Here is a 26,276-nt window from a genome sequence, read left to right on the forward strand (position 1 = left end):
CACCCCCATCATTACCATTACTATAATCACCAACACCACCATCATTACCATTACTATAATCACCAACGCCACCATCCTTACCCTCACTATAATCACCAACACCCCCATCATTACCATTACTATAATCACCAACACCACCATCCTTACCCTCACTATAATCACCAACACCCCCATCATTACCATTACTATAATCACCAACACCCCCATCATTACCATTACTATAATCACCAACACCACCATCCTTACCATTACTATAATCACCAACACCACCATCATTACCATTACTATAATCACCAACGCCACCATCCTTACCATTACTATAATCACCAACACCACCATCATTACCATTACTATAATCACCAACGCCACCATCCTTACCATTACTATAATCACCAACACCACCATCATTACCATTACTATAATCACCAACACCACCATCATTACCATTACTATAATCACCAACACCACCATCATTACCATTACTATAATCACCAACACCACCATCATTACCATTACTATAATCACCAACACCCCCATCCTTACCATTACTATAATCACCAACACCACCATCCTTACCATTACTATAATCACCAACACCACCATCATTACCATTACTATAATCACCAACGCCACCATCCTTACCATTACTATAATCACCAACACCACCATCATTACCACCATTATAATCACCAACACCACCATCATTACCATTACTATAATCACCAACACCACCATCATTACCATTACTATAATCACCAACGCCACCATCCTTACCATTACTATAATCACCAACACCACCATCATTACCATTACTATAATCACCAACACCACCATCATTACCATTACTATAATCACCAACACCACCATCATTACCACCATTATAATCACCAACACCACCATCATTACCATTACTATAATCACCAACACCACCATCATTACCATTACTATAATCACCAACACCACCATCATTACCATTACTATAATCACCAACACCACCATCATTACCATTACTATAATCACCAACACCACCATCCTTACCCTCACTATAATCACCAACACCCCCATCATTACCATTACTATAATCACCAACACCACCATCCTTACCCTCACTATAATCACCAACACCCCCATCATTACCACCATTATAATCACCAACACCACCATCCTTACCATTACTATAATCACTAACACCACCATCATTACCATTACTATAATCACCAACACCACCATCATTACCATTACTATAATCACCAACACCACCATCCTTACCATTACTATAATCACCAACACCACCATCATTACCATTACTATAATCACCAACACCCCCATCATTACCACCATTATAATCACCAACACCACCATCATTACCATTACTATAATCACCAACACCCCCATCATTACCATTACTATAATCACCAACACCCCCATCATTACCATTACTATAATCACCAACACCACCATCATTACCATTACTATAATCACCAACGCCACCATCCTTACCCTCACTATAATCACCAACACCCCCATCATTACCATTACTATAATCACCAACACCACCATCCTTACCCTCACTATAATCACCAACACCCCCATCATTACCATTACTATAATCACCAACACCCCCATCATTACCATTACTATAATCACCAACACCACCATCCTTACCCTCACTATAATCACCAACACCCCCATCATTACCATTACTATAATCACCAACACCCCCATCATTACCACCATTATAATCACCAACACCACCATCATTACCATTACTATAATCACCAACACCCCCATCATTATTACAATGCCATCAGTGGCATTTTTGTTATGGAGTCATTATATTCCTAGTTACACATTGACACCATAATTATCACTTGTATCACTGAGACCATATAAGGGCGGTACAGGCGGTTACACTGCCCAGGGCTCAATGCCCAAGGGGAGCAAGGCCCGCCTGTCCGCTATATACCAAATCACTGCCAAAGAATAATGTACAGGGCTGTATGGCAGATATGGTCCTGCGGTGCTGCCTGTGGCAAGAACCACATCATTGTTTGATCGTGAGCTGGCGCATTGAGAAAGGCACGGAAGCCAGAAGAAGGAGGACTGGGACTATTATGTAGTATAGCTAATGACTGATTGCTATTTTCTGTTGAATTCATGTCTAACAATATATATTGTATGTAACCTTGTAATATAATGAAACTAGCCAGGCCCAGGATAGATAAGGATCTTGGAGAGTTTGAAGCCCCAAAGTTGTAAACCCTCTAGCCAAGCAGAAGGAGCAGAGGTGAGAACTCAAGGCCCTGTGAACACTCCGATCTCAGGACATCCCTTGCTCACTTCGAAAGTCCTGTGATATTTGGAAGATCAATCTGTCTTTATTGACAGCTAAAACTCCAAAGGTGGGGGTGATGGCTTATGTGGAAAAGGGTTTGTTGGGGTTGGTGGGGGAAAATAATTATTGAATGTGGCTGTATGAAAGGAAAGAGACATTAATGGAAAATGCTATTAATTCAATTCTGGAGCCGATTGGGTGGAAGGAGCCTGTTTATTAAACAGAGGTCACTGATTTAATGTCGTCTGGTTGTGAGGACGGAGGCCCAGATTCTTCACTCACTACTCATCTGTCCAGGAGATGAATTGTAACTCTCCCTTTTCTAAATCGGACCCCAACACTTCAGGTTCTGTCCAAGCAGCAACGGAGCGTAAGACACCGGTAACAGCACCAGGGAGTCATCACTACAAGAGCAGGTAGGAGAGCTCAGCACTGGGATGGAGCCTGGCATTGTGCTTGTACAGGTCTAAGCACATCCTCTCCGGCGATGCATAACTGCTGAGAGGCAACATCACCCCCCCCATGGTGCGTTGGGAGTGGGGCGTCAGCGGGCGGTCACTAGTGTTCGGTTTTGTCCAGGGCACTAAAATGTCATAATTACTGTATCAAAATGAGGTATTAATATCACCTCAACCAGTCTGCACCTCATTTCTCACAAACTATGGACTATAATATACAAATATATATTTGTCAATCATATTTAAAGTGATAGATATTGTATTTATAAGTAGTTAATATGTCAGGCAGCAAGGTTTTCTTATCTTGCATATACATGCAGATTAGTCATTTATTATAATTATTGTCCACCAGTCCTGTATGAATGTATCACACCCGGGGGTCTCGTGTTAGGATATGGAAAGGGTCCACAGACAGAGCACTAAGTTTAATTGCAGAGGACTGTATTGTGTATTTCAATGTAATGTGTCTGGAATGTGACCTCACTCGTTTAAGTAACTTCTGCTGTATAGACACAGAACAATACCTATCATAATTATATCAAGAGTGGCTCCTCTGCTGTCCCTTTGGCTGTGTGTTTACCTGCGAAAAGGTTTCAGCCATTTCTGCCTTTAAAAACCAGCTCCAGAGAACAGCAAACATTCACTACCAAGTGATAGCTGAAGTCAGGCTGGCGGTGAGATATAGGTCTCTGCCCCTGACAGGAAAGGGACAATCAGCCCCTGGAGTACTGACGTTGCCCTGATCTACCTCTCCAGGTCTTGGGGAGCTGTGTGTCCGCCGAAAGCGGAGTGATAGTGACTCAGGGCTGCTACCTTTGCTGGTAGCCTTAAAGGAGAGAGGGGAGAAGCTTGGATGGATAGACAGCAGTCCCTGAGAGTGACAAGGACACTGGTGAGGAGTGTTCATTATACCCTGTATGTTGTCTGTGCCAGACTGTAGTGTTATTTGTTGCCAGTTATTATTTAAATCTGTTTATTGCTGTTTTGTGCTACCATTTTGTTAAATAAACATATTTATTTTTTAAATAAATAGGTTTATTTAAAAATATATACACTATATATATATATATATATATATATAATAGTTATATATCTAGTTATAGCTATAGTTATATATATATAATAGTTATATATAATAATTATATATATATGTATATTATAGACACTATAACTACTTACAAACAGAATATATACAAGTTTAAATAGTCTTCAATTTTAACCAAATTATTCATAAACTGCGCCCCCCTTCAACGCTGCGCCCTGGGCGGTCGCCCCTCTCGCACAGCCCTAGTTACGGCCCTGGTTCCTATTATCACTACAACGTTTACCATTATCACCTCTATCCTCACATCTTTCATTAATGTTACCACTATTATTAGTACAAGCAGCAATAACATTATCACCACTAATCTCACCAACATTAACTCAGTTATCGACAACTAACTGTATTATTATTACTACTACGCTGCAGTGCCCCTACGCTCTATACTCAATGCAGCCGCGAGACTCATCTTCCTCTCACGCCGCTCCTCCTCTGCCTCCCCTCTCTGCCTCGCCTTACACTGGCTCCCCTTCCCCTACAGAATCCTCTTCAAACTCCTCACCACCACTTACAAGGCTCTCTCCAACTCTACTGCCCCTTATATCTCTAACCTCCTCACCATCCACACTCCTGCCCGCTCCCTGCGCTCGGCCAATGATCGCCGCCTCTCCTCCACTCTGATCACCTCTTCCCACTCCAGAATCCAAGACTTCTCCCGTGCTGCCCCCCTTCACTGGAACGACCTCCCTCGCTTCATTCGTCTCTCACCCAATCTGTGCTCCTTCAAGCGGGCTCTTAAAACTCACCTGTTCCTTAAGGCCTACCAACCATCCACTTAACCTCTCACCTCTTCTGGTTCTCCCCTGCCCCCTTTCTCTCTCCCCGTTGCTACACTGGCTCCTCTTGTGCCTGGTCTGTTTACCCTCCCTTAGGATGTAAGCTCGTATGAGACGGGCCCCCTCCCCTCCTGTCTCCATACCCGTTCTTCCACTCCGTCTCTACTGTATCTGCCTGCCTAGAGTTTCTGAAGTATTGGTACTTTGTGTTTATTGTTTTGTACTGTCTTACCCTGTATAGTCTACTGTTTGTACCATGTACGGCGCTGCGGAAACCTTGTGGCGCCTAACAAATAACTGATAATAATAATAATAATACTAGAATTACCATTCTCACCTCTATCCTCCTACAACATATCTGTCATCACTGTCATCACTATTATCACTACTAACTGTACCAGTATTATCACTACCATGATCTCAGTGTATAACCACTGCCACTATTATCACCACCACCCCCGTTATATTCACCTCTATCCTCACACCCATTTCTTTCATTACTGTCATCACTATTATCACTTCGAGGAGGAACAACATCATCACAACCCCAACGTCACCATTAATCACACTACTGTAATCATTATCACCCCTCTGCTATTACTTCCCTACAGATAGAGGAAGTCTACCTGCCAGACACTGTTACATATATATGTCCTACACTCCGGGAGACAAGAGCAGAGCCAAGCACTGATGCACATAGGTTCTCTCCTGTATCCCTCCCCTGTCTGATCACTGCAGAGCATTACTCCCTTATCCCTCCCCTGTCTGATCACTGCAGAGCATCACTCCCGTATCCCTCCCGCGTGTGATCACTGCAGAGCATCACTCCCGTATCCCTCCCCTGTCTGATCACTGCAGAGCATCACTCCCGTATCCCTCCCCTGTCTGATCACTGCAGAGTTATACTCCCGTATCCCTCCCCTGTCTGATCACTGCAGAGCATCACTCCCGTATCCCTCCCGCGTGTGATCACTGCAGAGCATCACTTCCGTATCCCTCCCCTGTCTGATCACTGCAGAGCTACACTCCCGTATCCCTCCCCTGTCTGATCACTGCAGAGCATCACTCCCTTATCTCTCCCCTGTCTGATCACTGCAGAGCTACACTCCCGTATCCCTCCCCTGTCTGATCACTGCAGAGCATCACTCCCGTATCCCTCCCCTGTCTGATCACTGCAGAGCTACACTCCCGTATCCCTCCCCTGTCTGATCACTGCAGAGCTACACTCCCGTATCCCTCCCCTGTCTGATCACTGCAGAGCTACACTCCCGTATCCCTCCCCTGTCTGATCACTGCAGAGCATCACTCCCGTATCCCTCCCCTGTCTGATCACTGCAGAGCTACACTCCCGTATCCCTCCCCTGTCTGATCACTGCAGAGCTACACTCCCGTATCCCTCCCCTGTCTGATCACTGCAGAGCTACACTCCCGTATCCCTCCCCTGTCTGATCACTGCAGAGCATCACTCCCGTATCCCTCCCCTGTCTGATCACTGCAGAGCATCACTCCCTTATCTCTCCCCTGTCTGATCACTGCAGAGCTACACTCCCGTATCCCTCCCCTGTCTGATCACTGCAGAGCTACACTCCCGTATCCCTCCCCTGTCTGATCACTGCAGAGCATCACTCCCGTATCCCTCTCCTGTCTGATCACTGCAGAGCATCACTCCCGTATCCCTCCCGCGTGTTATCACTGCAGAGCATCACTTCTGTATCCCTCTCCTTTCTGATCACTGCAGAGCATCACTCCCGTATCCCTCCCCAGTCTGATCACTGCAGAGCATCACTCCCGTATCCCTCCCGCGTGTGATCGCTGCAGAGCATCACTCCCGTATCCCTCCCCAGTCTGATCGCTGCAGAGCTACACTCCCGTATCCCTCCCCTGTCTGATCACTGCAGAGCATCACTCCCGTATCCCTCCCGCGTGTGATCACTGCAGAGCATCACTTCCGTATCCCTCCCCAGTCTGATCACTGCAGAGCATCACTCCCGTATCCCTCCCCTGTCTGATCAGTGCAGAGCATCACTCCCGTATCCCTCCACTGTCTGATCACTGCAGAGCATCACTCCCATATATTCCTACACCATGACATTCTGCAAAGCATCACTCCCAGTTACAGTCTCACCTGAGCCAGATACTCAAAACCTGGGGGTGAAATTGGAAATCCTGTCATTGTTACCTGCAACACATTAATATGTACTGAGTCAATTTGTCATTCCTTGCTCCCACACAACAACACTACTACACAATGCCATATATAGACATGTATGTCAGTACAGACACAACTACACCATGCCATCTGCACACACATCTGAGTAGACACTACTACACCATGCCAAATATACACACACATCCCAGTACAGACACTACTACACCATGACATATATAAACACACAGCTCAGTACAGATACTACTACACAATGACACATATACACACACAGCCCAGTACAGACACTACTACACCATGCCATATAGACACACACAACCCAGTACAGACACTACTACACCATGCCATATGCACAATATCAGACATGTTCATGTTCCTCTCTTACAGTTTTACTCTTTTTTGTCTCTCTTCCTCTCTCTCGTTTGCTTTCTGGTGTGTCTTCTTGCAGTCTCTTTTATCCTTTATCTCTTGCTTTCTTTTGTCTGCTTTTTGATGTCTTCTTTTTTTGCTGTCTTGTTTCCCTGTGTTCTCCAGTGAAAGAATTTGATTATAAAAGGAATTGGTGCTGTAACAATTTGGGAGGTGTATTTTGCTAGAGCCACCTATTATCATAAGACGTGAGCTGATGTCTGCGCTGGGTGTCAGTGGTGCTGGTTATGAATGTTAAGCCCATAAGCCAGCATTCAGCGTGAAGGGACATAGAAGACAATAGAATTGTGTCAGTATTGTAAATCAGTTCTGTACGGATCATTCAGCTACAATAGTTTGCTGGTCAATTACTTTTACTTTCCATCTTTCAGAGAGTTCAGAGTAGACGGAGTAGTGGCTGCTGGTTGTTATTAATACATATATAATAGTGTAATATAAAGACAAATCCATTCATTTCTTCTAGTGAAAGTAATAGTATGTGAGTCAGTGACATCTGAATTCATTTTGACAAAATCTGGGGGTTTGCATGTGAGTGCACACCCCAATACAAGGCTACATATTGCTATATACTCTAATCTTTACTATTTTTAAATACTTGTCAGTTTTGAAAGGGTCATTCAGTAAATTCTACATTTAACTTCAATAATATTTTTATTTTTATTCCAAATCTAAGGGATACAGAAAAAAAAATATAAAGGGGAAGGAGAAGGGAAGGCCAGAAAGAAAGAGAGGGAAAAGGGGGGGTACATAGTAGGGTAGAACACATTACACAGCATCAAAATTTATAGTACTTAATATAATAGAAACTATCAGGTCTGTAGGTCAATTATACAGCAAAAAACAAATGCAAAGAGGTCAAACTCCCATTGGGTTATCCATCTCTGAAAACTATATGGAACCTGGCGAGGGTTCATTCAAAGAGAACTGTGAAAGGGGTAACAACCAATCAGCTTGAGCCCTGGTTGCCCCCTCACCCTCTGTAGTATACACATGCCAGGCAAACCACTTTATTAGAGGTGATGAAGGGGAAGAGGAATAAGGCACCCCCCACGTCTCCATCTCCAAGCTAAACTGTACTCTAGCAATCACTTTTTTTAGCACGGGTAGATTTGAGGATTTCCAGTTCTGAGCCAACGCTGCTCTAGCAGCTATCAGAATGTGGCAATACACATATCTAGCATGTAGAGGGAATTGTGGTGGAAAATGCTGTAATAAAGCCACTTCCGGAGTAGGGTCTAATCTTTGAGAGGTGACCTTATTGGCTAACTCAAACACCTGCTCCCAAAATGGACGAATGAGGGTACAGTCCCAGAATATGTGCATTATATCCCCTGGTGAACCACATTGTCTCCAACAGAATTTAGATTGGACGGGCCACATTTTATGTAAACGGGTCGGAGTAATGTATAGTCTATTAATTAGCTTCACCATCATTTCCAAATGATTCACACATTTGGACATTTGGAAGGAGTTAACAAATAACTTCCTCCATTGTCCAGTGGTGAGCGTAATATCAAGATCTGCTTCCCATTGTAGTTGGGATCTGGACTTGGTATCCAATGGGGGAGGAAAGAGAAATTTATACCAAAAGGTAATACCTGCCGTGTTAGATCCTTTTGTCAATCTCGTAAATATAAGGGCTGGGGCACGGGACATTTCCAGTCCCCGTCCAGGGAGGGTAGATAACCAATGTCTAATCTGTAGGTATTTATAGAATTCCTGGGCGGGGAGGCGACATTTATCCCGTATTTGCGTAAATGACAATAGCTTCTGATCCTCAAGTAGATCAGACCAAAATTTAGCCCCATTCTCTATCCAAAGATTTAGGTTTAGTTCTGGGATAAGTTTTGCTACAGTTACCAGTGAGATATTTGTAGTAGGGGCCGTGAAATTCTGGCTATTGGTAATAAATCTATCCCACACCGCCAGGGAGTCTTTAATTATTTTGGGAAGAAGGGCAGTTACTGGACACCAGGGCTTAGGGACCCAAATCAAGTCCCCTAGTGAGAACTGTAAACACAGTGCTCTCTCTAAGTCAACCCACGGTTTCTGGTTTGGGGGTAGAGACCAATCTCTAATATAAGATAATAGACAAGAGAGGTGATACTTATGTAAATCTGGTAACGCTAAACCACCTTGTTGCTTAGGCAGACAAATCCGAGAGCCAGCAATACGAGGGGGTTCACCTTTCCATATATCGGTTATCATGATTGACTGCAGTTTATCAAACAATGGTTTCGGGATGCTAGCAGGTATGGTTCAAAATAGATACATCATTTTCGGTAGCACAGACATCTTAAAGGTTGCCAACCTCCCCAGCCAAGAGACCTCGCAACAGGCCCATGATTTGGTTAATGTGAGTAGCTGCTGTATTATAGCCGTATAATTTAGATTGATTGTGTTATCCAAGGTTGGGGTGATCTTTATGCCTAAATACGGGACTGCTATTGTTTTCCAAGAGTATTGAAAAGTTTTCTTAAGATGCTCTATCCTTAAAGGGGGGATATTTACTGGGAGGGCCTCTGATTTGGTTGAGTTTAGTTTCTAATATGACGCTGGACTATATGCATCAAGTATACTGTGGAGGGCCGGCAGCGAGGTCTCCGGGCTGGTCACAAATAATAAGAAATCATCGGCAAACAGACATAATTTGTGGATCGTGTTGTTAATGTTGATACCAGGGAACAGTGATGACGATCTAATAGCTATCGCCAGGGGTTCCATTGCCAGGACAAAAATCAGTGGCGATAACGGGCAATCCTGTCTAGTACCATTTAAAATCCGGAACCCATCTGACACAAAAGTAAAATCTACATTTAATAAAGGAAGTTTGTGTGTGAGGGTTTTTCTGGGCATTTTTAACATTCAGCGACCGCATGTAGAACATGTCATCGCCCCCACCTGAAGCCAGCCCATTGGGTAAATGACACAACAAAAAATATTTAGTGTAAGGTGCAAGAGATAAAAAATGTTGAAGCACAACTGTCAGGGATAACCCCTCTCTCGCTACACCCTGATTAGCTCCCCTTATTAAGAGATGGGGATTGACTGACAGGTCATTGCCCAGGACAACTCCCACAGATTCCCTCTGGCTCTACTAGGATAGCTGTTAGCTCGGTCTCACTCGGGTCTCTGCTGAGAAGGGTTAAGAAGGGGTTAAATACCTCATTCGGCTGGGAATTCTGGTCCTTCAATAGCTGTGGGCTAACCTCTGTATTCTTAGCTACACTCTCTGTACCTTTCACTGACTGCGTCTCTTTGTGGGTGCTGCCTGAGAGAACGTCTCCCTCCCACAAAAACTCCTGTAAGTGGGAACCCCTTAACCCTGGCACAGCAGAATACCTACGTCCACTCTACCCTGCTTCCCAGTTACAAAATTCCCTGTCAATGGGACACACTAGGTAATTCTTATCTGGGGGGCCAGAACACTCCCCTCCCCCTTGTACTCATCTATATGGGGGTGTAGAGTACAAGGGAGTTTGGGCCCCCCATCTACCTCCTCTAAGTCGTTAGACGGCTGACTAGGAGAGGGTGGGCTAGCACTTGAACCTCTGTCTCTATAGAAAATTCAGGTGAATGTGCAGAACCCAGATATAGATGTGAGTGGTGAACAACCGAACTACAGGTCCCAGCAGCAATGTAAGGATTGCTGTCACTCGCTAGGTCCCGTTGGTCTTGTCTATGTGTCTCCCCCACATTCTCCACATCCCTGAATACGGCTGGTTCAGGCACAGAACACACAGTATCACTCTGCCCTCCCTCTCATTCCCACTGTTCCCTCACTGCTGAACACATGACCTGGTTAAGAACGTTGCTGTTATCTAACCCCACAGAAATAATTGTCATCTGTCCCATTTGGAGTAAGCATCTTATCTACACCAGTATAAATGCCAATATTTGCAGTGACAGTGTCATCGGTCCCTACCTCATGACAAGATGTCAGCGTAAAAACAGGTTTAGATTCTAATGCAAAACTATTTTTGGCATTATCATCATTATATGCATCAGGTACAATCATACTTGCAAGTTTTTGTAGTTGGTGTCTAGGAGCCTACCTGGGGGATGTGGGCGTGTGGGAGGCAGGGCTCCAAAATCGCGTCATTTTGGACCCACTCCCCGTGACATATTGACGAAAAAACTTCATTTTACAGTGGGGGGCAGGGCCAAATGCCGCGATTCCCGATTAATCGTGGCATTTTGGCCCTAATTCTGACCACTTCACAAGGAAGTGGGCACATGCTGGAGATTGCCATACACTCCGAGGAATCCATGAGACCCACCCGAAATGCGGGAGTCACCCGGACATTCCGGGAGAGTAGGTAAGTATATGTACAATACAACATTCTCTTTCCCTGTCACTTCCTGGTTTACACATTTCAGGTGCAACTGAACAGACCTTTTCCAGACAGACTAGATTGACACAAGGGTTCAATCTAACACCTGGATTTATGACCCACTACTTGGACACACTTTACACCCCAAAGCAAAGAGACACCAGATCTCTGAACTCATAGGACTTTACGCTTCCATCCATAACGAAAGTTAAAGTTTTATTGCTTTAACTTATCTTAATGATATACCCCCCCCCTGTTCAAATTTCTTGATGTAACAGCTCTTAAATGTTGTGCCTGTTTCTTAAGCTAGGTACACACTACACGGTTTTCATCCAATAATCGGCTCAATCAGCCGACATACGACCGCTCGTTCAAAAGTCGGGTCAGTGTGTGTAGTGACACGATGGTCGAAAGTCTGCCCAAATGGACGATTGTCGCCTCATTTGGTTGGTCGTACCGCTAAATATTTTCGTTCCAATCTCGTTTCCGCTGAGTAGTGTGTATAAACTTCCGACCGATGCACAACAGTGAGTACGAAATTGCAATCATTGCTCACGACAACATGGCTGTAAAAAGTCGCTAAAGGGACGTCCGCTCTTCCCTTTATCGTCCTAAACAAGGCTAGTGTGTATGCAGTCCATGGACCGAGCGATCGGACCATCGATCGCATGTAAAATCGATCGGCATAAAAAGTTGGTGGAAACTTCTGTAGTGTGTACCCAGCTTAAGGCATTAATTTGTAAATGAGTTAGGGGCCTTTGTGCTCTAAAAGCTAGCAAATTTAATAATATTTTTTTTGGTTAGCCAATAAAGGTATGACTCCTATAATACTTTTGTCTTTTTTGACACGAAAGTATTTAACATCACATAGATCAATTAGAAAATGTTCCATTTATCACAACTCTCTGTTACCTATTCTCTAACCAGTTTTCGATCCAAGTACAAATGTTGATTCCTAGACCCAGTTCCCTTATTTTGTAAACCAACCTCTTGTGTGGCACTGTATCAAAGGCCTTTGCAAAATCTAAGTAGACCACATCTACTGTGCTGCCCTGGTCTAAATTCCCACTAACTTCCTCATAGAAACTAATTAGATTAGTTTGACATGACCTATCCCTCACAAATCCATGCTGATTCCCACTAATAATCTTATTGCGCACCAAGTAATCCTGAATACTATCCCTTAATATACCTTCCAGTAGTTTCCCCACTATTGATGTCAGGCTTACAGGTCTATAATTCCCTGGTTGTGATCTTGTCCCCTGTTTAAACAATGGCACCACATCTGCTATTCACCAATCCCTTGGTACTGAGCCTGATGAGATTGCATCTCTGAAAATGAAGAATAGCGATCTAGCTATTTCCGAGTTTAGCTCCATAAGGACCCCTGGGTGTATGCCATCTGGACCTGGAGCTTTATTTATCTTAATATTCTTCAGTCGCCTCTGGACTTCTTCCTTCGTCAACCAAGTATTAATTAATGGTATGGTTTAATTTCCATTTTTATGTATTATTCCTACCATTTGTTCCTCTCTGGTAAATACTGAAGTAAAGAAAGTGTTTAATACCTCTGCTTATTCCTTAGTATCATTTATCAATTCACCCATCTCACTTCTTAGGTGTCTTATATTATCTTTTTTGAATCATTTTGCCATTTATATACTTAAAAAAACATTTTAGAGTTTGTCTTATTTTATATTGCAACTTGTTTATTTCATTTTCTAATTTAGCCAATCTAATTTCCTTTAAGCATGTTTTATTACATTCCTTGCAGATACAGAAGGACTTCTCAGAACCTTTAGACTTAAACAATTTAAATATAGTGATAATGGTTTTCTTAGTGAGAAGATAACTAGTTACATAGTAGGATGTATGAGGTCAGTGTGATCTGCTTAAAATATATTCAGACTGCAATCAGACCTCTGAGTAACAGTGACAGCCTCAGGATCGATGTCTATAAGTCATTGGTACTTAACATGGGCGGCTTGTAGCTCCGCTGATATTCTCACTTGAGATTATTTTAACTGTGTGATGAATTGTTTTGTTGAGAAAAATGGCAGAGCTCTGTAATGTGGTGTGTGGTTCAGGGAGCTATGGAAAAATCTGATTAAACAATATAATTCTGATATATCAGTTGACGAAGAGACTATAAAGGTAGTACAATGTGTGATTATAATGCACGTTTCAATAATAATTCTGGTTTTGACACTATGAATCAATGTAATATGTGTTTGTTTTCATCAGCAGCTATTTATATAGCGCCAATAATTCTGCAGCGCTGTACAGAGAACCCCAGTGCAGTGAGCCAGAAGTGCTAACCACTGAGCCACCGTGCTGCCCATGCTCTGCACTTAGATCCACTGAAGATGAAGGGTTAGCTGCTGTGTCTGTGACAATCCTCTCTCATCATGTGCAGTTTTAAACTATTGATTGAGAAGACTTGTTCAGTTTTAAGAGCATGAGATCTGTATTGCGGTACATTCATTGTTTAACATTTATTGATATATGTATATATACTTCTTTCTTTTTTTTTTCTTTTTTTTTAAATACATTTTATTAGTAACATCTTATCTTGAACAATATTACAGAATAGCAAAATTCTTATAAGGTACATTAGTGAGATTACATATGCACATATAAATAGAGCAATATATATGACATTCTCTCACAATGCTTTACAACATAAACTCAACTTCGTGTCAATTTAGTACCATGTAGATGTTATTTTATTTTGGGTTGTACAAACAAAGGGGGAGGAGAAAAAGAAGAGGGGGAGAAATGAATGGTATTAGGTTAGATGGGGGGGGGGCAGAGCAGGTTGGAGGGACTAAGGGAAGGGAGAAGTAACTCACACTTTCAGCAGGAGAGAGCAGTCTAACCTGGTGTTTCCAGAAACGAGCCAGGTTCAACTAAAATTGAAGCAGGGGTTGATTACAATTTGAAGCCCAGGGAGACCAGACCTTGTTAAAGGACACGGAGGAGCCCCTAAGCACACTGGTGATATGTTCCATCTGATAGGTGTGCCAGACCCGACCAGAGACCATTTGGAGAGATGGAGGCATGGGATTCTTCCAGTAGGCAGCTATTTGACAAGTAGCTGCACTGATTATGTTCCGAAGAAGCTTATGAGTATGTGTTGGGAGGTCTGGAAGAGGTAGGGGCAATAACGCATGCTTAGGTTTGGAGGGTACAGGGGTGTCAAGAACAGCCGCTGCTAATGTGAGAACCTCCGTCCAGAATGGGCGCAGTTTGGGGCGGTACCACCAAGTGTGCATGAAAGTGCCGATGTGGCCACAGTTTCTCCAGCACGTTGGACTCGTTTGAGGATATACAGTGTGGAGCCTTGACGGAACATAGTACCATCTGTGGAGCAATTTATTGGCGTTTTCTTTAGTACGGACATTTATGGAACAGCGTGCTGTCCATTCGTATATGTCTGACCATTCTTCTGGGTCTAGAGGCGCTCCCAAGTCCGCCTCCCACTGCGCCTGGAATCGGTCCTTGACCTCTGTGGAGGTGGGGAGCAAGGCATTGTACAGCGTGGAGATAAGACCTTTTGAGGATGGTCCTGATAGGCATAGATTCTCAAACACAGTGGAAGGCCTAGAAGATAATTGAACCTTAACCTGTTGGTGATAATGTCTGATTTGCAAGTATTGGTGGAACTGTCCCTTCCCCAGCCCGCACCGGCCGGCTAGCTCCGAGAACTGAGGGAACGTTAGGGTCCCCGTTATGTGATTTAGCAGCAATAATTTGCCCTCTCCAGCCCATTTTGTATACATAGCACGTGATAGGCCCGGCGTAAAGGCTGGGTTCAACCAGAGAGGTATTAGTATCGAAGGAGCAGGAGATAAAGATGCCATTCTGTTACATCGGGACCAGATAGAGAGGGAGATGGCTATTACTGGGTGAGCTTGAGAAGGAGCTGGGCGCTGCGCAGCTGGGAGCCAGAGGGTAGAACAAATCGGTGAGCCTCCTAGAAGATCTGATTCTATGTCAACCCATACCCTGGTTCCAGGCGGGGAGTGCCATTGGACACATTGTGCTAAACGTGCTGCATAGCAAGTTGCGAAGATTGGGTATGCCGAGGCCACCTGCCATGGGAGAGCGTTGCAGAATACGAGCAGAGATCCTGGGTCTCTTATTTGACCAAATTAAGCGCATGACAGAGGTTTGCAGCATTTTAAAAGTAGAGGGAGGAATTCTGATGGGGAAGGTATGGAAAAGGTAAAGCAGCCTAGGGAGCAAATTCATCTTCACTGATGTAATCCGCCCCACTTAAGATATTATTAATTTATCCCAGGTGATCATGTCTTTTTTAAGACACGCTATCAGTTGAGGGTAGTTTTCTTGGTAGAGATCTTTTACCTTTCTGGGGATTGCTATACCCAGGTATTTGATACTATCGGAATTCCAGTGAAAGGGGAAATTTAGCTCCAAGAGATGCTTCAACTTAGGAGGGATATTGAGATCCAGGATATCTGTCTTGGCCGTATTGATCTTAAAGTTTGAGACTATGGAGAAGTTATCGAGTTCCTGGAATAAATTTGGTAGAGATGTTAGGGGATTGGTGATAGTAAGGAGGATATCATCTGCATAGAGCGCAATCTTATAGATGCTGGAGGATAGCTGTATGCCAGAGATATTAGGATTTTGACGTATTTTCATAGCCAAGGGTTCTATGATAAGTGCAAACAAGAGTGGGGAGAGGGGGCAACCTTGTCATGTTCCATTTTGAATTTGAAAAGATGGAGAGGACCACCCATAGGACCACCCATAGGACCACCCATAGGACCACCCATTCACCTGGACAGAGGCAGTGGGGTTGGCATACAAAGCGGAGACCCCTTTAAGAAAGTGATCTTTGAAGCCATAAGCCGAGAGGGTTTTCATCATGAAGAGCCAGCCAACGCGGTCAAATGCCTTTTCAGCATTGAGGGACAAGTAGAGGGAGGGCAGCTTACATTCATTAATGTGTTGGATGAGGTCTATAGTCCACTTGGTGTTATCTGCAGCCTGCCGGCCTGGGAAAAATCCAACCTGATCGGGGTGTACTAATTTTGGGAGGATAAAGTTTACCCTATTCGCGAGGACTTTGGCATATATTTTCAAATCTACGTTAAGTAAGGATATGGGACGGTAGCTACTGCAAAGAGAAGGGTCTTTACCCTCTTTTGATATGACAGTGATCCGGGCTCGGGTCGTAGCCAGGTCAAAGGGGGCCCCATCAAAAATAGAGTTAAACTAAGAAGTTAGCTTTGGACTGAGAATCTCTGCAATTTTTTTATAATACTTGGCAGGGAGGCCATCCGGGCCCGGGGCAGAAGCCACCTTCATACTACGTAAGGCTGTAGTGGTTTCTTCGATTGTTATATCGGAACTAAGAAATTGAATCTCCGAATCAGATAGTTGCGGGAGTTGACAATAATGCAGGTAGGCATTTATTTTGTCACCCAAATCAGGAGGTGGCGGGTTTGAGGCATTCAGATTGTATAGTGAAGAGTAGTACGCCTGAAATTCTTTTAATATAGCATTTGGGTTGTATGTTAGCTGCCCTTGAGAATTTTTAATGGAAGAAATTGCGTTACGTGTGCGCCTCTGACGGAGTTTCCGGGCTAGTAGGGATTCCGCCTTGTCACCTTTCTCATAAAAAAGCTGTTGTGCCCATTTAAGGGTACGGGCTGTTTTTTTGGACAAGACCGCGTTAAGCTGGCCCCTCACTATTGTTAACTCCCTTAGGTGTGACTGATCTAGTGATCCTTGATGCTGGGTGAGCAGGGAGAGAAGACAAGCCTCCAATGCGGATATCTGTTCTCGCTCTTTCTTACGTAGGGATGAAGTGATACTAATAAGGCGTCCGCGAATCGTGGCCTTATGAGCCTCCCAAATCGTGGACAAAGATATTTTGAGGGTTTCATTCAGATTGAAGAATTCAGTAAGAGCCTCTGCAATCTCTAGACATGTGGCAGGGTTGAGCAAAAGAGTGTCATCCAATCGCCAGTTTGGGCTTCGCTTGGGGAGGTCTACAATGTCTAATTGGAGGGATATACCCATGTGGTCTATCCAGGTGAACGGGTGAACCTCGGCTCTACGGAGCTTGACAGCTAACCTAGTATCAACCAGGAAGTAGTCTATTCGGGTGTATACATTATGGGGGTTAGAGTAGAAGGTGTATCCTCTACCGGTGCCGTTAACCACCCGCCAAGCATCCAGAAGAGAGTACTCCTTTAATAGTGCGGAAAATCTATTAGCCTGTCGTACAGAGTGCGTCTGAGACTGAGATAAAGGTATGGCAAACGGTGACCTATCTAGAGAGGGGTCTAGAATCATGTTAAAATCACCTCCCACAAGCAGGTGGCCCTCAGCATGTTTATGTATACAGCTGAATAGCCTCTGGAGGAAAGAGATTTGGGAAATGTTTGGTGCGTAGCAACAGACTAGGCCCAGTGTAACTATTAGCATAAGGTAACGACCCTCTGGATCTGCAATTGAGCGGCACACCACCAGTGGAACAGACGACCGTATCAGAATGGCCACCCCTCAATGTTTGAAGGTAGCTGAAGCAAAGAAAGTCTGCGAGAAAAGCTTTCCTTGAAATGTTACGTGTGGTTCGGTTAAATGGGTCTCTTGGAGGAAAACTATATCTGCGTGTGACTTTTTAAGGGCGGCCAGGAGTGTTGTACGTTTCTGGGGTGTGTTTAACCCCTTAACATTAACTGTTAGCAGCTTAAGAGACATGCTGCAAGAGAGAGTCTAGTATGTGTCGCCAGGGGGCTCCCCCGTTTGGTGGGTAGGACAAGAAAGCGTAAGTAAGGTTGGGGAGAGGAAAGGTTAGGAGGTAAGGAATGAGGGCGAGTTTAAGCCGTCTGCAACCAACCAGGGGGGAAAAAGGAAGACCGAACACAAGGTGGCCGGTCTATGGTTGCTAGACTTCGGAAAGGTGAAAAAGTGCTGCTACAAGGCGCAGCAACAGTGGATGGTGTGGGAGAGGGGGGGGGGGGGCGGGCAAGAAGGGCCCAAACTAGGGTTGAGTTCGGGTAGTGGGTGTAAACGTGTGGGGGCATCAACATAAATAGTTTAGATTGATTAACAAACATTAACCTAAGAGGCAAACTACTATCTGGCCTAATATATAACAATATTAAATAGCAATGAAGGTGTAACATTAGTCTGATGAACTATGAAAACTTTGTAACTGCAGAGGGTTTAAACGATTAAGCATCACCATTGCAGATAAACCTGTGAGCATGCATCAAACGAGAACGACAGAACTGTAATCTTGGAACGGTAAGGTCCCTCCGTGGCTGTAGAGACGAGGATGGAGGGCGAGCAGTCAGATCTTCTCCTTGCTCCCTCTGCAGGTCAGCCGAGAACAACTTATATTGAAATCGCTAGTGTATGGTATTCATACCTGCAGAGAGAGAGGGAAAAAAAAACAAAACAGGGGTGGGGACAACAGGAAGGAGAAGAGACAGACAACAACATTCGGCATCCTCGAGGGATAAGTCACTGAAGTTCAGAATTATGTCCACAATCTTCTATGGGTACCCTATGCCAGGTTGGCAGAGGGAGATCAACATCAAGATTTTCAACATCGGGTCCTTGACCGGATCAAGCAGTGTCTCATTCAGCTTGCGGAAGGCCCCGCGGGGATGTTGTTGTGACCGGAGAAAGTGTAGTACTACTGGGTAAGCCTAATTTTTTCAATATTAAGGCACCTTCTGCGGGGGTCTTCATGAAGAGAGGACTGGATTCCATGAAGACTTAGAGCCTGAAGGGGAAGCACCAGCGAAAGCGGTAACCATGCTGGCGCAAGGTCTTCGTGACTTCCTTCAGCTCTCGGCATTTCTGTATGGTGAGAGGAGCCAGGTCTGCGAACAGTTGAATATTATTTCCAAGTTATTGGATGGAGTCATGGTTCCTCGTAGCTTGTATGATTTTTTCTTTTATATGGTAATAATGCATACGGAGGATGATATTTCTTGGTTGTTGGCCTGGGGCAGATTTAGGACGCAATGACCTATGTGCTCTGTCCAGGAGAAGGTCCACATCCGTGGCATCTACAAGGATAGTTTTAAAGAAGCCAAGCAGGCAGCCAGGAAGGGCTGACATGTCCAGTGTTTCAGGAATTTTTGGAGCCGGATGTTATTCCTGCGAGCTCTATTTTCCATGTCCTCGCATTTCTCCGTCAAGGATGTGACATCGGTGCGCAAGGAGGAAATTTCTTGTGTGTTACTTGTGACGGACTTGCAAATCTCGTCCGTTTTGGCCTCCAGAGCATTGGTGCGGTCACCCAGTTCAGCAATTTCTTTGCGGAATTCCGAGATCGCCTGGCGCAACTCAGTATGAAATGCAGTCTTGATTTCCTGAACCAAGGAGCTGATTAGGAATCTTGTCGCCGAGGGGATATCGTCCTCTCCTGGTATGTCAGGGCTTGGCGAGGAATCCTGTCGTCCTTGTACCACTGGCATCGACTGTGGCTTGGTCTGTTTTTTGTTTCTGTCAAAGAAGCTGAAGGAATCCATTGCGGGAGTCCGCTCTGCCCTGGACGTTATCACCAGCCAGCTGTTATTTTAATTGAAGGTTAATGTTCTAGAGATATTAGGTTGATGCCCCTACCAATTGTGACTAGTGCATATCACTTAGGGGAGATATCAGATATGAATGACTTGTGTGAGGACAAACTATCTGTGATGGAGAAATCACACCACCAGCTTAGTCTTGCAAGAAACACACATTGAATTATAGTAACTGTGCTTGTGGATTGTTCTAGTTCAAGATTAATGTTCTAGAAATGGTAAGCTGACGTCCCTACAAAACGCAACTAGTGCACGTTAGTTGAGAAAAGTATCGGATATAAATGATGTTTGGAGATTACAAACTTTATTATGGTCTTCAAAGGGTCAGCGAGCTTAGATATTAGTTGGACGCCTACTTTTCATTGTCAGGCCGTTACCACAATATGCTAAGAACACAAGGAGAGAGTCCCGAGGCAATCAGAAGTGACAAGCGAATTATCTGTGATGGTTGCAAGCTGTCTGCCTGGAATTAGTCAATAATGTCAGTTGCAGTTTTCAGACTGGCCAGAAGAGGGCATAAAATTTTCATATTAAGTAGAGAGGCCAACAGAGAGCTGTTAAAATGCATAGCGGGGAAGTTTTCCGAAAATAAATAAAGACACGGACACCAAATTAAAGTTGGAATGAATGACGTTATTTATTAATATTTAAACTAATAAGACTGTAAGGTGGACGAGAGCAGGGCAGTCAGGAACGCAAAACCAATAAAGGTGGAAAGGTCAGACTATAGTACCACCAACCCAGGATCATACCTTATCTATTGGCCGGTGCTAAGATCAAGTCCAACAGCAAGACTACGCCCCCTATTAACTCCGCCAGTATAAACCATACAAAACTAGGGATGTGCACCGGCGACTTTTGAGGTCTCGTGTTTTGTGTTTTGGATCCGGATTTTCGTTATTTTTGAGGTTCGGATTTGTCTCGCAAAACACTTGACGAAAGGTCTCGGTTCGGATTTAAGGTATTGGATTCGGATTTTTTTTGAAAAAAACATAAAAAGTTTAAAAATCAAGTTTTTGGGCTTATTTTCACTCCTAGGCTATTATTAACCTCAATAACATTCAATAACAAGCATTTCCACTAATTTACAGTGTATTCTGAACACCTCACAATATAGTTATTAGTCCAAAACGTTGCAACAAGGTATCTTTCTGGACTGCGTAGAGGAGTGGGTCACCACAATATATATTAAAAACCCTGAACTTTTATGATTCGCACCAATAATTGTACCTGGACTGCGTAGAGGAGTGGGTCACCACAATATATTAAAAACCCTGAACTTTTATGAATCGCACCAATAAATGTACCTGGACTGCGTAGAGGAGTGGGTCACCACAATATATATAATAAGAAAACCATCAACTGGTTTGATTCGCACCAATAAATGTACCTGGACTGCGTAGAGGAGTGGGTCACCACAATATATTAAAAACCCTGAACTTTTATGAATCGCACCAATAAATGTACCTGGACTGCGTAGAGGAGTGGGTCACCACAATATATATAATAAGAAAACCATCAACTTGTTTGATTCGCACCAATAAATGTACCTGGACTGCGTAGAGGAGTGGGTCACCACAATATCTTAAAAACCCTGAACTTTTATGAATCGCACCAATAAATGTACCTGGACTGCGTAGAGGAGTGGGTCACCACAATATATATAATAAGAAAACCATCAACTTGTTTGATTCGCACCAATAAATGTACCTGGACTGCGTAGAGGAGTGGGTCACCACAATATATTAAAAACCCTGAACTTTTATGAATCGCACCAATAAATGTACCTGGACTGCGTAGAGGAGTGGGTCACCACAATATATATAATAAGAAAACCATCAACTGGTTTGATTCGCACCAATAAATGTACCTGGACTGCGTAGAGGAGTGGGTCACCACAATATATTAAAAACCCTGAACTTTTATGAATCGCACCAATAAATGTACCTGGACTGCGTAGAGGAGTGGGTCACCACAATATATATAATAAGAAAACCATCAACTTGTTTGATTCGCACCAATAAATGTACCTGGACTGCGTAGAGGAGTGGGTCACCACAATATCTTAAAAACCCTGAACTTTTATGAATCGCACCAATAAATGTACCTGGACTGCGTAGAGGAGTGGGTCACCACAATATATATAATAAGAAAACCATCAACTTGTTTGATTCGCACCAATAAATGTACCTGGACTGCGTAGAGGAGTGGGTCACCACAATATATTAAAAACCCTGAACTTTTATGAATCGCACCAATAAATGTACCTGGACTGCGTAGAGGAGTGGGTCACCACAATATCTTAAAAACCCTGAACTTTTATGAATCGCACCAATAAATGTACCTGGACTGCGTAGAGGAGTGGGTCACCACAATATATATAATAAGAAAACCATCAACTTGTTTGATTCGCACCAATAAATGTACCTGGACTGCGTAGAGGAGTGGGTCACCACAATATATATAATAAGAAAACCATCAACTTGTTTGATTCGCACCAATAAATGTACCTGGACTGCGTAGAGGAGTGGGCACTGGGCACCACAATAAAATATATAAAAAACCTTCAACAGGTCTGCATTACACTACACATACGGCTGCTCCTCCATCCTCTCCATCATATACATGTTGGAGTTTTAGCATGTGACAACCTCTTGTTTTTGATAATGTCAGTGCATTTTGAATATTTTTCAATTTGCCCCACACCACTGAATGTACTTTATCTATGATACGCATCTATCTATCTTGACTGCGTAGTGTGGTGGCCCCGGTACACAATTTGGTACCGGGGCCACAATAAAATAAATACACCCTCCACGTGTCAGAATTCCACCAAACAAGTATCTGGACTGCGTAGTGGGGTGGCCCCGGTACCCAACTTGATACCGGGGCCACAATAAAATAAATACACCCTCCACGTGTCAGAATTCCACCAAACAAGTATCTGGACTGCGTAGTGGGGTGGCCCCGGTACCCAACTTGATACCGGGGCCACAATAAAATAAATACACCCTCCACGTGTCAGAATTCCACCAAACAAGTATCTGGACTGCGTAGTGGGGTGGCCCCGGTACCCAACTTGATACCGGGGCCACAATAAAATAAATACACCCTCCACGTGTCAGAATTCCACCAAACAAGTATCTGGACTGCGTAGTGGGGTGGCCCCGGTACCCAACTTGATACCGGGGCCACAATAAAATAAATACACCCTCCACGTGTCAGAATTCCACCAAACAAGTATCTGGACTGCGTAGTGGGGTGGCCCCGGTACCCAACTTGATACCGGGGCCACAATAAAATAAATACACCCTCCACGTGTCAGAATTCCACCAAACAAGTATCTGGACTGCGTAGTGGGGTGGCCCCGGTACCCAACTTGATACCGGGGCCACAATACCTCCTCCAAACATGCTACAGACAATTCGTCATTGAGATCCCATTAAGTATGTTAAAGACAGACAGGGTCCAAGTGTTATTAGTTGACTTTGTAAAGAAAAAAACTGTCCCTGTTGCACATAGTCGTGCAATGAAGACTTACTTTTTCATTTAAAGGCACGATCTTTCAAGTGTAGTGTTTGTAAGTCTAAGTCATATTATACTTTTGGTAAAATTGGTTTTTTTGGTTCCTCTTTATGTTAATTAATTAGTAATAGAATTAAAGTAGGAAATAGAATTAAATAGAATTAAAGTAGGAAATAGAGTGGTATAGAGTTGTAGTGTGGTATAGATAGAGTGGTCCACACAATATAATAATAAAACCCTCAACTGGTCTGAATTCCACCAAACAAGTATCTTGACTGCGTAGTGTGGTGGCCCCGGTACACAATTTGGTACCGAGGCCACAATATAATTAAAAAACCCTCCACGTGTCGGAATTCCACCAAACAAGTATCTGGACTGCATAGTGGGGTGGCCCCGGTACCCAATTTGATACCGGGGCCACAATACCTCCTCAAAACATGCTCCAGACAATTCGTCATTGACAGACCCCAGACAGACAGGGTCGTAGTGTTATTGTTTGACTTTGTAAACCCAAAAAAATGTCCCTGTTGCACTTGCACATAGTCGTGCAATCAAGACTGACTTTTTCATTTAAAGGCACGATCTTTCAAGTGTAGTGTTTGTAAGTCTAAGTCATATTATACTTTTGGTAAAATTGGTTTTTTTGGTTCCTCTTTATGGTAATTAATTAGTAATAGAATTAAAGTAGGAAATAGAATTAAATAGAATTAAAGTAGGAAATAGAGTGGTATAGAGTTGTAGTGTGGTATAGATAGAGTGGTCCACACAATATAATAATAAAACCCTCAACTGGTCTGAATTCCACCAAACAAGTATCTTGACTGCGTAGTGTGGTGGCCCCGGTACACAATTTGGTACCGAGGCCACAATATAATTAAAAAACCCTCCACGTGTCGGAATTCCACCAAACAAGTATCTGGACTGCATAGTGGGGTGGCCCCGGTACCCAATTTGATACCGGGGCCACAATACCTCCTCAAAACATGCTCCAGACAATTCGTCATTGACAGACCCCAGACAGACAGGGTCGTAGTGTTACTGTTTGACTTTGTAAACCCAAAAAAATGTCCCTGTTGCACTTGCACATAGTCGTGCAATCAAGACTGACTTTTTCATTTAAAGGCACGATCTTTCAAGTGTCAGAAAGAGAGAGAAGACACAGGAGAGGAGAGTTGTAGCTGGGGACCTGGGGTGGAAGCTCCCAGGCTCCCCCAGCATTGCCTGGAAGTCTGAGCGTGGTGACTGAGCCAGGGCAAGGAATGTGTGCCCTGGATGAGGGGGAGAACTCCATGCCACTATAGTGAACCCAAGAGAGAGGGGGACACTGCACATGGAAGAGGCCCTGGAGTGAGGGCTGCTACAAGAGGCATGGTAGCTGTAGTGTCAGATCCTGAGGCTGAGAGTACACAGAGTGACGTGTCAGAGCACAGGAGACATTATCCCCGCAGAGGAGGGATGAGCTGCAGTTGAGAGGTCTGCTGTTGAAATAGGACATGCACACTTTAACAAACCAATCATTTCAGCGACAGGGCCTACCAAACAACTTTGACTGAAATGATTGGTTTGTTTGGGCCCCCACACCAAAAAAGCTATTCATCTCTCCCTGTACAGACTAAACAGGCTCTACTGAGGCAAGATGTCGTCCTCATCCTCAACCTCTGATTCCTCTCCCCCTACAGTGTCTACTTCCTCCTCATCACACATTATCAATTCGTCCCCGCTGGACTCCACAACCACAGGTCCCTCTGTAGTATCTGGAGGGCAGTGCTGTACTTCATTGAGGAATTGATTATTCATTTTTATAAACATCATTTTTTCAACGTTGTGAGGAAGCAACCTCCTTCGCCGCTCACTGACCAGGTTCCCCGCTGCACTAAAAACTCTTTCCGAGTACACACTGGAGGGGGGACAACTCAGGTAAAATAGAGCCAGTTTGTACAGGGGCTTCCAAACTGCCTTTTTTTCCTGCCAGTAACAATATGGACTGTCTGACATGTCTACTTGGATGGTGTCAGCAAAGTAATCATCCACAATTTTTTCTATTGTGACAGCATCCAATGCAGCGAGAGTAGACATGTCTGCAATGGTTGGCAGGTCCTTCAGTCCGGACCAGATGTTATCAGCATCCCCGCCAGTGCCTCTTTTGGGAAAACTGAGCTTTTTCCTCGCAGCCATAGATGTGGAAGAAAATGAGGGTGGAGCTGTTGGCATGTCACGGTCCTCTTCAGAGGACAATCTCCTGACCAGCAGGTCTTTGCACCGCTGTAGATTTGTGTCCGCCGGAAACAGAGACACAACATACGCTTTAAACCGAGGATCGAGCACGGTGGCCAGAATGTATTCCTCTGACTTTAAAAGAGTGACCACCCTCGGATCCTGGCAAAGCGTACGAAGGGCTACATCCACAAGAGCTACATGCTTGCTGTAATCGCAATGGCTTACCAGCTCCTCCCTCACTTTCTCCAGCTGCTTCTGCAACAGCCTGATCAGGGGAATGACCTGACTCAAGCTGGCAGTGTCGGAACTGACTTCTCGTGTGGCAAGTTCAAATGGCTGCAGAACCTTGCACAA

Source organism: Mixophyes fleayi, chromosome 4, assembly GCF_038048845.1.
Source record: "Mixophyes fleayi isolate aMixFle1 chromosome 4, aMixFle1.hap1, whole genome shotgun sequence".
Taxonomy (NCBI): Eukaryota; Metazoa; Chordata; class Amphibia; order Anura; family Limnodynastidae; genus Mixophyes; species Mixophyes fleayi.